The 13,281-nt window shown below is 51.1% G+C and overlaps 1 protein-coding gene across 3 annotated transcripts in view; it reads right to left on the bottom strand.

Moving 5' to 3' along the window:
• The window catches only part of RB1CC1 (RB1 inducible coiled-coil 1), a 1,537,866-nt gene that overhangs the window by 160,208 nt on the left and 1,364,377 nt on the right, over positions 1 to 13,281 (bottom strand). The window lies entirely within an intron of this gene.

Consider the following 13,281-nt stretch of genomic DNA (forward strand, 5'->3'; position numbering starts at 1 on the left):
AAAATCTTGCAAATTCAAATTTTCTTTGCAACACATTCCACAATTGTTAATTAACTGAACTCCTAAACAAGGGTGTGGCAGGCGGAACTGGGCAAGGACTGAAAACTAGCCAGTATGAAATCTCTTGGCAGCATGTGATAAATGGCGGCCCTTGTCTTAGTAGTTTGACTAAAGGGCCGTTTTAAAATGAATCAGAAAGCTGGAAACAAAGTTATTAAACTATTGTAGTTTCTTCAGCGACTTTCAGTTGGTTTAAGATTAAGCTCCTGTTAACACATAAACCCATATTAGGACTGCCGTAACCATGGTCACAGCCCAGCTGTGTCACACTGCCGGGGGGGGGTGTGAAGGCGGAACGATTATGACCGTTACAGAATAGTGGGCAGAGCAGAGTTGAGGTCTCTGCTGATAGGAAATCCCAGCTAATGGGGGACCTCTGCCTAACTCCACCAGAAGGTGAGAAGTGCATTTTTCATGGATAATCAGAAACTTTAGGACAAGCAAACTCTTCACACTAATATCTGTCGGAAGCCGATTTGATTGAAGGATCCTCTGGTGTGTGACACTGGTCCACACCAAAATGCCAGTGAAATCTACAAATAAGAGCCAGGAAGCAACATCCTAACTTGTTCCCCCATACTCATCTCTCAATAAACTCCTCACTTCGAAAATCTTGCATCTTTACTTTAGCCACACTCTTTCAAAAGACTAACCAGGTCTAGTGCACCTAACAGATTCAGACCCTATACATCTTCTATCAACAAGCACACCACAATGTGGGTGCTGTCCATACGGTAAACCTGCCGGTCTGTGCCAACCACAAAATTATGTTATGTTGTGTCGACTTATAAAGTGCACAATCGCCCAAGGGCATCTTGGTGCTAAGAGGGAAACCACTAAAAAAGGGGACACATCAAACCAAAAAAGAGTAAACAGCTCAGAAGAGGTAGTCCTTCAATGACCTCCGAAAAGAAAGGTGGTTCGAGAGTAATTTCAACGCTGGGGGGAGATTATTCCACAGTTGTACTGTGATTGAAAAAGCACTTCCTCCAAGCCATGATCGGCAGAGGGCGGGCACACGCAGCAGCCCTGTGGAGGCTGACCGCAGTGAGCGGTTAGGAACATAACGTTCAGATTTAACACGCAGGTACTCTGCACCCTGATCATGTAGAGCGAGGTGCACAATGCTGAGTGCCTTAAACTGGAAGCGATGTGCCACTGGAAGCCAGTCAAGAGAGCGCAGTACAGGGTATATATGGGACCCATACGGGGTACCCGTTGCCACCCTGGCTGCCAGGTTATGAAGGCACTGTAGCCATCCTACCAACCCCAAGGGCTGTGATAGGTACAGGGAATTACAAGTCCAGCCTACTCAGAATAATGGCTGCTACCACTGAGGGACGTAGCATTGCTGGAATCAGATGGAGCACCTTCTTTAAGATTTTCAGCTGAAAGTGCCCCATCTGGCATACCAGAGATACTTGGGCTGACATAGATAAATTGGCCGACATAATGACTCCAAGGATTTTTACCTTCAAAGAAGGAACCGGAAGCGGACCCAAGGAAGAAGGCCAGAAAGAAGAGATCCCCAGTGAGGGGTTGGGAGGGGAACCCACCACCAACACCTCAGTTTTGTCCAATTCAATTTCAGCCAGTTGTGTCCCATCCACTCACCTACGGCAGTCAGGCACTCATATAGGCATGCCAACACCTCACCTCAGAACATAGATGTTCATACTGGCACACAGCTAACAGGGACTTCTGACCTGCATCCATCAACACCACAAGTTCCTGCATCTGCCTTCTCGCTATCAGACTAACAAACTCTGGCCTCCTTTCGTACAGAGCCATGAGCAGCAAGGCCAACAATACTGGCAGAAGGGCGCTATATAAGAACACTTTACATTACATCACTGACCTGTGCCTGGATAAGAGTTGTACTTTCTGAAATTCAGGGTGCAAAACCATTTTTTCTCTGTTGGCCATACGCATACACAAGGAGAGCAACCATGTTGCCATATAACTTCTTTTTTTTTTTAAATCAAATTTTATTAGGTTTCGTACATGTGTTACAACAATGCAGAACATAGTTAAACATGAATAATCAGGAAACCAGTTATAACCCATCGCCCCCACCCTCCACCAGTTCAAGTCCTCAGTAATTGCATATTTGACGGGTTCCGAAAAGAGCGTAGCAATGTCTACATGATGTGCACTTAGCACGCCGAAGTCATGGGCCAAGCTTTGAAGGACTCGAAGTTAGACCAGTGAACGATGGTCCGAGGCCCCCGGGGGGCAGAGGGGAGGAGTTCTCCGGGTCCGGTGCTTAAGATTATACTGAGCGGCCGTATTTCTCGAAGAAGGGGAGCCATATTTCCTCGATGTTGGATCTAGATTCGTCAAGTAAATGCGTGAGGAATTCCATGTCGTAAATGGCCCGTACCTTGGTAACCCATGCTTTTTCCCCGGGCATTCCGGGGTTCTTCCATTTTTGTGCCAGGCAGCATCTGGCCGCCACCAACATAACCTGCAGCATGTGGTCATGGGTATTGTCATGATCGTCCCCAATGTCAATTCCGAAAAGGAGAAGCCAGGGGCAGGAAGGCCGCTCCACCCCATCTATCCCCTTGATCCATGTCAATACCTCCTCCCAGTACTTTTGGACCACCGGGCACCTCCACCACATGTGAATATAATCCCCCCTTTCGGTCATACACTTCCAGCAATGTGGGTTGTACCCTGGCCTCATTCTAGCAATACTCTGCGGGGGGTAGTGCCAGCGATGAAATACCTTGAGGGCCCGGTGGCGATACTGGAGTGAGGCCGTGGAGCGGTTGGCCCGCCTACACATCTCCCCCCACCTCTCATCATCAATCTCCTCACCCAGGTCCTTTCCCCGTTGCGTGCGTGCAAGTGGGGGGGTTTCGTGGGACAGAAAAGAGGAAGAGCTTGTAGAGGCGGGATATTATTCCCTTGGAGCCCCTCGCCGAAAGGAGGAGTTTTTTAAAGTCTGTGAGGTCTCTCCTAAGGGTGTCCCCCCAGGATGGTTCGGTTAGGACTCCCTTAAACTGGAGATAGCGAAAGGGGGACAGGGTGCCTATCCCCAGGGCCTCTTCCAGATCTTTCAGAGGTAAGAAAGAGCCCACCACCCACATGTGACCAGTCCTGCTAAGGCCTGCCTCGAACCACGTCTGGTACGCCGCTGGCTGTGCTATCTTGGCCAGGAAGGGGGGAGGGCCCAAATGCAGCTCAGTGGGGAGGGCCAGGTTGTGAGCCAGCGGTAGTAACCCCCCTCCCTCCCTCCATAGGGACCACAGCACTTTTAGGACTGGGTGATACAAGACACTTCTAGGGATCTTCTTCCTCGGGACCCAGAGCCATTCCTCTATGGCGACGGGCATGAGTGGCCCGTTGTCCATGGCTACCCATTGTTTTTTCGTACCCGGGGCAAAGTGGTCGACCAGGACCCTCAGTTGGGAGGCCCTGTGGTATGTTTCAAGGTCAGGGTATCCCACCCCTCCATCCTCCTTCTGTCTGGTCAGCACCTCGTAGGAGATTCTATGTTTCTTGCCTGCCCAGAGAAAGTTGAGGAGGACTCGCTTTGTTTCCTTGAAAAATGTTTTGGGGATCAGCACCGGGAGCATTTGAAAGAGAAATAAAAACTTGGGAAGGATTACCATTTTTATGAGGTTGAGACGTGCCATCCAGGAGAGCCCCGACCCTGACCAACGCTCTATGTCTTTCCGGATTTGTGACCAGAGGGGGGGGGGAAATTGGCCAGGTATAAGCCCTCAGGATCACGGGTGACCTGGACTCCAAGGTACCGGAATCCGTCGTCTCTCAGACTAAAGGGGAGCCCGTTAACAAAAGCCATCTCTGAGTCTGGTAAATTACCCCCTCTGAACGCCACCAATTTCTCCAGATTAACTTTGTACCCCGATAGGTCCCCATAGCGCGAGAGGCCCTGCAGCATTCAGGGGACTGTTTGGGATGGGTTTGTGATATAGAGCAGTGCATCGTCTGCAAAAAGGCAGACTTTGCACTGCATCTCTCCGACCTGTACTCCCCTGATGGCCGCATCGTTATGGATCGAGATTGCCCATGGTTCCATCACAAGTACGTAGATTAGTGGGGACAAAGGGCATCCCTGCCGTGTACCACGCTCGAGGGGGAATGTCCTCGACTTGGTCCCATTTGCCACCACTCTAGCGGAGGGGAGGAGTAGAGCGCAGAGATCCAACCCAGCCACCTCGGGCCCATACCCAGGGTCGTGAATACCTCCCTCATAAAGGCGCAGCTGACCCTGTCGAAGGCCTTCTCCGCGTCAAGGGCCAGTAGAAGCGCGCCTTCATCGCGAACCCCTCTCGAGGCAAGCACATGGAGCTTCTTCCGCATATTATCAGAGCCCTGCCTATTCAAAACAAATCCCGCTTGGTCGGGGTGTACCAGGCGCGGGAGGCAGCCCTCAAGCCTGGTGGCCAGGATTCTGGCAAAGATCTTAGCGTCCAGGTTGAGGAGTGAGATGGGTCTATAAGACCCGCATTCCATCTGGTCCTTACCGGATTTGGGTAAAACAGTGATGAGGGCCTGCAAAAATGTCAGTGGGATGGACTCCCGATTCCTGATCTGGTTAAACAATTTGGCCAGGGGCTTCAGCAGGATGGGTTGGGTCTGCTTGTAAAAATCGGCTGTATAGCCGTCTTCTCCCGGTGCCTTTACCACCTTCAGTCTTTTGATGGCGCCCTCCACCTCCTCCTCCGATATCTCTCTCTCCAGGACCTCTTGCTCCATGTCGGACAGCCTAGGCAGAGGGTGTTCTGCCAGGTAGGCGCGGATGTCCTCCAGTGATTCGCCTGCTTTTTTGGAATAGAGTTTGCTGTAATAGTCAGCGAAACACTCCACTATTTCCTCACGGCCGCCGTGAATTCCGCCCACTCCATCCCTGAGACGAGTGACTCCTCTCTCAGCCCTGCAGCCCCGAGTCCTCTGCGCCAGTAGGGTCCCCAACTTATTTCCCCGTTCCAGTACCTCTGCTTAGTGCATCTCATTTTCTAGATAACTTCCCCTATGAGGACCGTATGGAGTTCCTGTCTTTTACCCTGCATCTCCTCCAAGAGAGCCCCTCGATCAACCCTCGGGAGGCCCAGTCTGGTTCACAGAGCGCCCAGCTCTGCACGGAGTTTACCCTCAATTAGGCCCCTCTCCCGTTTACGTCTCAAGCCCTCCGCTAAGAGAAGGCCCCTGAAAGTGGCTTTTGCAGGATCCCACACCATGGACATATCCGTCTCACCGGTGTCGTTTGCCTCAAAGTGGGCCAACATTTCCTGTCTCATGAAATCACGAAATGCCGGGTCCCTGAGAAGTGTATCATTACAACGCCATCGGGAAGATCTTGGGGAGATGGGCAGTGACCAATTTGCTATGAGCAGTTCGTGGTCCGACCAAGTTATGGCTTCCACCTTCGGCTGTTGTGCCACCCCGTTCCCTTCTTCCGAGATTAAAAAAAGGTCAATTCTGGTGTAGGTGCAATGAGGGGGTGAAAAAAAAGGTGTACCCACCCTGGCTCGGGTTTGCTTTTTGCCAAACGTCCACCCAATAATGCGCTCTCAGGAGGGCCTGCAGGGCCAGATTGTCCTTGGAGATGCCCCTGGGTGTCCCCCCTCTCGTGGACCCCCAGTCAAGCCTCAGGTCCATTATAAGGTTGAAGTCCCCCCCTGCCCACTCATCCATGACATTAAAGACCTGGGTGAGGAAGTGTATTTGTTTTGAATTGGGCGCGTATAGAGTGACCAGGGTAACTCGCTCTCCCTCACAGATTCCCTTAATGCCCAGGAAACGACCACCAAAACCCCTCTTGGTTTCTATATCTGTGAGACAGAACGCCCTGCTCAGGAGGATTCCCACCCCTTCCTTCTTAGAACTTCTATGTGAGGCCCAGTAATTGCACCCAATGTCTTTCCCCTTGATCTTCGATTCCCTGCCTGGCCTGTAATGCGTCTCCTGTAGGAAGAGAACCATTAGGTGTTGCTTACGGAACATGTTGCTCGTGAGAGATCTCTTATTCTGGGTGTTAAGGCCCTTGACATTCAACGTGCCTATCTTTGCTTCAATCATTGTCAGTTTTCGTTACGCGCACTGAAATCACCTCTAAGTGTCTGCTACTCGGAGCCCGTTGCAAATAAAGTGTCCATAGATTGAGCTGGTTTTCCCTTTCCCCTCGAGCCCCACGAGGGGCACCACCCCCCTGCCCCCCTTCCCTCTTCCCCCCCTTACCCATTTTGTGGGGCGTTCGCCGCCGGGTCCCCGGGTGGGGATGTGACTGGCAACGAACCACCAGGGTCGCTTCCCTGACCCCTGGAAAACATTTTCTTAGGTGTAGCGCTTTCCAACATGCCTCTCTTCGTTAAGTACCGGCCCTTTCTGATCCGCAGTGGGGAACTGGCTGTAGTGTCTCCCGTGCCAGGCACCCCCCGGCCTTAGTACCTGATCGTGTCTCCTTGCCCCTGACGGGGCGTGTCACGGCATGAGGCCGGTGTCGAGTCGCCGTGTAACTTCCTATGAAACCGTACTACAGCCTCTAAATGGGCAACACTTCGACCCTGATCGAAGTCAATTGAACAAAGACCTCCCCACTGGTCGTGGGAAAAACACACTATGATCGGCGGGCTCCATGAATCGTTGCGTGCTCCCGCGGGGTGTGGCTCAGGCCTTCTGCACAGAAAGGTGAGCCTTGGTTGCTGCTTGTGCGTTCATATAGGGTCTCCTCGGTCTGTGGAGTGATGTTTGGTTTTTCGAAATTTGCGTGAGCCTTTGACCTTTAGCTTCCCCTGGGAGAGGTCTGGGCCTCGAGGGGCATGAGGGCGGTCTCCGTTGGTTTCGTTCCGATTTTCTGATGGTCCCGCAATGCCACCTCTGAGATCCTCGGTGGCCCTTCGGATTTCCCCCTCCGTGCCTAGTTGGTACCTCTGGCCCTGCCATTCAAATGCTAGGTGGAATGGCTGGCCCCAGCGATAGTGTGTCCCCTTTTCTTGTAGCCGCCTGGTGATAGTGCTGCATTTCTTTCACATCTGGAGAGTGAGGGACGAGAGATCCTGGTAAATCGTCACCCTGGAGTTACCATGTTGAATATCCCATAAGGTTCTCGCCCTCTCCAATACCCTAGCCTTGTCCTTGTAGTAGTGAAATCTTGCAAGAACTGAGCGTGGGCCTCTACCCCCACCCCCGCCAGCCCAATGGACCCTATCTAGCAGGAGAGTCTCCCCAGAGTCCGACCACAGGACAATTCTGATGATGTCTTGGATTTTGCTTTCAAGTCCAAACGGGGTCTCTCCCTCCATCTCCTCAAGGCCAAAAATTCTCAAGTTGTTTCTCCTCTCCCGGTACAACATGTCGTCGACCTTGAGCCGGAGGTCCTCCTCGCGGTGTTGCAGTTCCTGAAATCTAGTTTCCATTTGCGCCTCGAGGATGTCCGTCGATACCTGGTTGCACTCGACCCCTTCTACCCGATCCTCCAGCGTTGAAACCTTGGCCGTGAAGTCCGCCAATTTGGCCCCCATGTCTGTCCTCATACCTCTAATCTCTTCTAGGATCGTTTGGATGTTGCTCTGTATGGCATTCATGTCCGGGGGTTGCGAGGCTGCAGGGCCGGTCTCCATTTCGTGGGACCCAGGAGTGTATTGGTATTGCGCAAGGGTCTCCCTCCAGTTCATGGAGTATCGATCGCACCAAGCTATGGGGTTCTCCCGGGGTGTCTTCCGGGTGGCGGAGTGGCCCAGGCGCGCTCCCGCGATGGCCTGAGCCCTCTCCAGTGGTCGGGTGGGCGCCTCTGCCGCTAGTCCGGAGCCCCGTGGGGGCTGTAGGGAGGTAGGCCGTTGGGGCGGTGGTCAGGTGTGGAAACGTGGGCCGTTGAGATGGTTTCCGAGATGCGCCACCGCGTCGGCCCAGGCACTGACGAATCACTGGTGGTGAGAGCGGTGGGGGGAGCAAGGGCCCCCCTGGCGCCCCTCGACTCCTCCTACCGCTACGCGGCCAGGCAATGTGCGGCTCCCGCCCGGGGCCTTCCCTCAGGTGCAGGGGGGTCGCCGTTCACAGGTCGCTATCTGGGGAACGGGGGCATCTCCAAAGTCCAGACAAGCTTCTGGGTAGTCCACAGCGGTTCCCCTCCTCGACGATTGCTGGTAGATGGGGTTAAAAAGCACTTAAGGCATGTTTATCCGTGGGTTTCCCGGGGCCATACGGGGAGTTTAAGATTCAGGCAGCCATCTTGCCCGCGCCCCCTGGTGGCCGCCATATAACTTCTATTTGAAAATATCATGTGCTATTCACTTTTATTTTAAGTCTGCCTGCATATTATGAGCAGTAACCTGGTGAGGAAAAGAGGCATGTTTACATTTCAAACAAACAATCTTTGCAGAGAGGATATCCCTCTCTTATTGGCAAACAACATTACTCAGATGACGTTGGTGTTCATCAACACTTTACTTGTCAGTACCAACAGTCGGGAGGTTTTCAATGCCAAGTAAATTACTTTCAAAACCAGAATGCTTGTCTGAATGGAGCGGTCTTCAGTAGACCATTGCTTGTTAGTTTGTAGTCTGCAGCTAGTATCCCTGCAGCTATACTCTAGGATAAGGGAATACACATCACAAGGCTATCTAAGGGAAAACACTATCCCATATCAAGTAGCAAACATCAGAATAGGGAAAAGTGAGATTGGGAATCGTTTTGTAGTTTCAAGTGCAGTGCTATAAAGATGGTCTGGTGGTCAGCAAAATTGCTGTGTATTTTTCAGGCACTGTCAGTGTTGATCCCAGAACGGGAATTACTCAATCTACAGAAGGCGGTGGGACAATTCATTTGGCAGCGCAAAAAGCCACGATCACCTGCAAAGTGGGGGGGTTGTGTGGGGGGGGGGGGAATGCAGGGATGCCAGGGCTTGCCTTCGATCCCACAATACTAACGGGCCACCCAAGTGGCCGCCATGTTGGGTTGGAGGGGAGCAGGAGAAGACCCCAAATGGAAAGGTATAGAACAATTTGCATCCCCCTGCCCTCTGGGACATTTCCCATTCCTCCCCAAAGAGGCACGTCGACAGCGGGACACCCTGCTCACTACTACCCTAGCAACACTCAAGAGCTGGGTGGGACAAAGCCTGTGCGCTAAGGGGATTTAAATCGGGCCTGGGTCCACTCTCCCTCATTACCCAAAATCTGGCATTCACCCCAGGTCTACAAGCAAGAGCCTTTCAGCTCTAGACCTCCAGCGAACCCCTGAGATTACGGGACTTCTATGGCATCATGGGGCCCCTCACCTTCATCGCGTGTAAGAAGAAGTTCAACCAGCCTGAATCAGAGCGTTTTCGCTATGGTCAATTGCGCCACTGGCTGACCAACACTGTGATATGGCAGCAGGATCACGTCCCCCAACAGGAACAGAACTCAAGATAGTAGAAGGGCAAAAAACACAGAACCTCAGCATGTTATATGCTCCTGGAAAGTGCCACACCGGAGGAGAAGCTCCCCTACATGATAGCATGGGAAAATTAATTGGGCCTGGAAATCTCGAGCAAGTCCTGGGTGAAAATATGTCCCAGAGCTCATAAAGCTTGACCTGCACCCTAGAGAAGGAAGGGGCGCTGAAGTTGTGCTTCCAATGTTATCTGTCCCTGCAACGCCTGCATGCCATGAACGCCTCGTACTCTGACGGATGCTGGCAGCTTGGTGACCTAGCGCATATGTGCTGGCATTGCCCCGTAATTCAGACTTTCTCTTTAGAGGTACGCTCCAAAATCAAAGAGATCATGGGTATCCTTCTCCCCATGGATCTGCTTGTCTTACTATTGGGGGACGCCCCTGTTGGCGGCTTGTTTCCCATGTCAGGAGCTAGTGCCGAAATGACCTCCCAATTACTATTGGCAGCCTGAATCACTCAAGCATGTTTTTTTGGAAGGTGGCAGAGGGTGTGTACATATCTTACTGGTGGGTGAAGGTATGGGAGCTGTTGGGGGATGGAGAAACTCTCAACCTTAGTGGAGGGGCAAATGCCTAAATTCACACATATATTGGGCCTTTCCTGGAACATGTGGTGGACAAAGAGCAGATGCTTTTCCAGCCTTTACCTTTGAAGTTTCTTATTAAGCTATGACCAAATTAAGGCCGAAATCACCGACCAAACCCCCCCCAGGAAGATTAAGACAGGGCCAAACCCTGTCTGCAATGTGTTACTCCCCGTTAACCTTTTTTTTTCTTCTCTTTCTCTTCTTCCCCTTTCCTCATTCCTTCCAAGACGATTATTTGGTTGTGTTAAGCATTACTGTTATACATTTACAAAACTGAAGTTTCAATGTCATGATGTCTCTTTCTTGGTCCTCGATATTCAATAAGTGCTACTTTTGTATTGTGCTCATCGGAATTTCAATAAAAATTACGTTTCAAAAAAACACTTTGTAAACCAGGCCCTGTCTCTATCAACTTATCTGTATTCTCTTTTTCACAATGTATGCCAGTAGGAGGGGGGGCTTTCTCACCTGGTAGAATTTCTGGCGTTCCTTCCAACATTAGCTTGCCAGGGGATAAATAACCTAAATGTTTGTGTTTTCCAAAGTGGAACAAAAGGATATTAATAGAGGTTCATGATCATATTCTGATATGGGCAGGATTTTAAATACTGGACATGGCAAGGGGCGCTGTTGTGCGCCAACTAGAGAGGCAGCTTAACCGTTGAGCTCTGCACCACCCAAGATCCTGATGACCCAATCCTGCGACTAGAGGACCGAAAAATGTGGAAACCTTGACGCCGACAGGCGTCGGAACACTGGTGCTCCTACTTGCCCAACTCTGGACGAGCATAGTCCCCCGGAATGTAGTGAAATCTGTTCCGAACTGCTTCCCGTGTAGCGGTCGTGAGAGACTGCGCGCTTGGGGGAATTGGCGGATGACGGGCGGCGACCGTACTACACGCTATGCTGAGACTCTATAAGCTGGGGACTACTGCCAGCTAGCCCATAACTGGAACACGACTCTCCAGGGAATCCCCGGGTCGCGGGAGCAGCCTGAATACACAGTGCCTGGCCCCGCCTTTGCTCTCCTCTTGCGAGCTATCGGGAGGAGGTGGTGTCATCCGCTTACCGGGTAGAACGCAGAGAAGGTACGTGTGCTCCATTCCTTGCCCTGAAGTGCAGTAATAACAACACACAGGGGTGAGACAAACCACAGAAATAAAAAGTGCACATTCCACTCAAAAATGATCCTGGACAATGCAGATATTTTTGCACCAGTGTTAACGCGGAGAAGTGGGAGGACAAGTGGTCCTTTGTGGTGCATTCGTGGTGCATTCTAAGTATTTTTGCAGTTACCATCATTTGGAGGCGGAGCTTTGCACCCGTGAGCAGCCGCAGACTCTACAAAATACCATTTCCAGCGCGGAGCGCGCGCAGAGAAGTGGGAGGACAAGTGGTCCTTTGTGGTCACTTGTGGACCGCGGAGGACAATATCCTAGAACCTGGGCGTGGACTCGTCAAAGGGATATTTGAAGAGTGGTAAGGCAAATACTGTTTGTTGACACCGAGGCAGCGCCCCGGCTGAGAGAGGGGAGAGGGTATTCCACCCCTCAGATTCCGCCTGAGGCTTCACTACGCACTGTGGGTGGTTACTCTCTCTGACTTTTCAGGGACATCACATAAAGTATTTGTCTACGAGGTATCACTTACGATATTCTAACTGTACATCAAGGTGAGCCCGGTAACTATGGCTAAACCTAAAACAGGGAACACAAGATACAATCTACGTAAAGGCAATGGGGGAAAAGGGGAGAAACAACCTTTAAAGTCAACAATAAAGGCTTCCACAAATGGAGACTGTGACCCACCAGGAAAAGGAACCATCCCGGCCTTGTTTGGGAATGGGGTACCCAAACCCATTAAAGGGAAGGATTTGGTGGATCCTGAAAAAGAGACTCTCTCCCCCCCCACACAATGGCAGTGGGGTGCTTGACTCCACCAACTACCAAGACATCGACAACAACTCACTGTTGGATCTCTGTATTTCGATTCAAAAATCAATGGCAACTTTAAATGAACAGCCTGCTCATGTTGGGAAAAGCCCAATTATGGTGGAAGCCCAGGTTATGAGACCCGCCCAAGATAATCATCAAATATTCAGTGTGACTTCTAACTCAAAGCACACGGATAATTCGATCTCTGACTTATCTGGCATCCTTCCTACTCAGTCCATTCCTACATTCTCGATCGAGCCAACATTGGGTCGATTATCGGCATCCCCTGGCCTCTTCATCGACCCAGATGAGCTGGAGCATACGGATGAGGAGCGTAAGGGGTTGACGGAAGATCCCAATGGTGTGGCAATAAGTGAGCTGCAGGCTTCTATGGCGTCAGTACAATTTGCGCTGAAAATTCTATTAAAGCTGTGTGGGAGGATCCACACAAACACAATGATTCAGCTTAGACTACCAAACCCCTCGGGTTGTTTAGATCTAGCCCCATCAACACCGTTTGTAATAGAAGAAGTTTCAATCCCTGTGGGCCCAAGGGACAAAGCAAATTCTGTAGTGCCTGAGGAAGTCGCTACGGTTGTCCCTTTGACCAAAAAGCAACGCAGACAACAGAAGCGGGAGGCGACTAAAAACGTTGTAGTAGAAATTGCCAGCCACTATCCCACCGGTGCCGTGTACAAAAAAGAGCAAAAAAAGGGGACGGAAAGCGAAGAAACGTGCCAGAAGAGGGGCGGGATCCCTATCTGGCTGGATTATCCCAGATCCTGAGAGTGCGGCCCAGGATGTTACGGACTCCGCAATGTCGATTAGCATTATTGGAGAATCCACTAAATGCTCGTCACCCGGGCGAAACGAGGAAAGTAAGGGGGAAGAGTTTTTCACACCCCCCCCCCATAGATGAATCTGAAGATCAAGAGGATATTCAAGCAAGTAAAATCTGCATAATTAAAAACCTGAACCAGAAAGAGAGAGATTTATGGTTGACAAGAACTGAAGTTCTAGCCAAACTCCACTTAATTCCTCAGCTGCGTGTAATACGCTCGGAAGATTTCCTCTTTGTCGAACCATTGGAGGTGCGTAACCCTAACGTCTCGGCCCTTCACTGCTGTGTTCTAGCCTCAGCTCAGCTGATCCGGTCGCACAAGAAATCCCTAAAACTGATTGGTGTGGAGGTGGATGCGAACAAAGACACGGAAGATCCATCCCTCCCCAGCAAGGATTATGTGGTACCTAAAAACAAGGCTGGTATACCCCCTCAACCATCCACTGAGA

This window comes from Ambystoma mexicanum, chromosome 5q, assembly GCF_040938575.1.
Source record: "Ambystoma mexicanum isolate Mex_15411 chromosome 5q, UKY_AmexF1_1, whole genome shotgun sequence".
Classification (NCBI taxonomy): Eukaryota; Metazoa; Chordata; class Amphibia; order Caudata; family Ambystomatidae; genus Ambystoma; species Ambystoma mexicanum.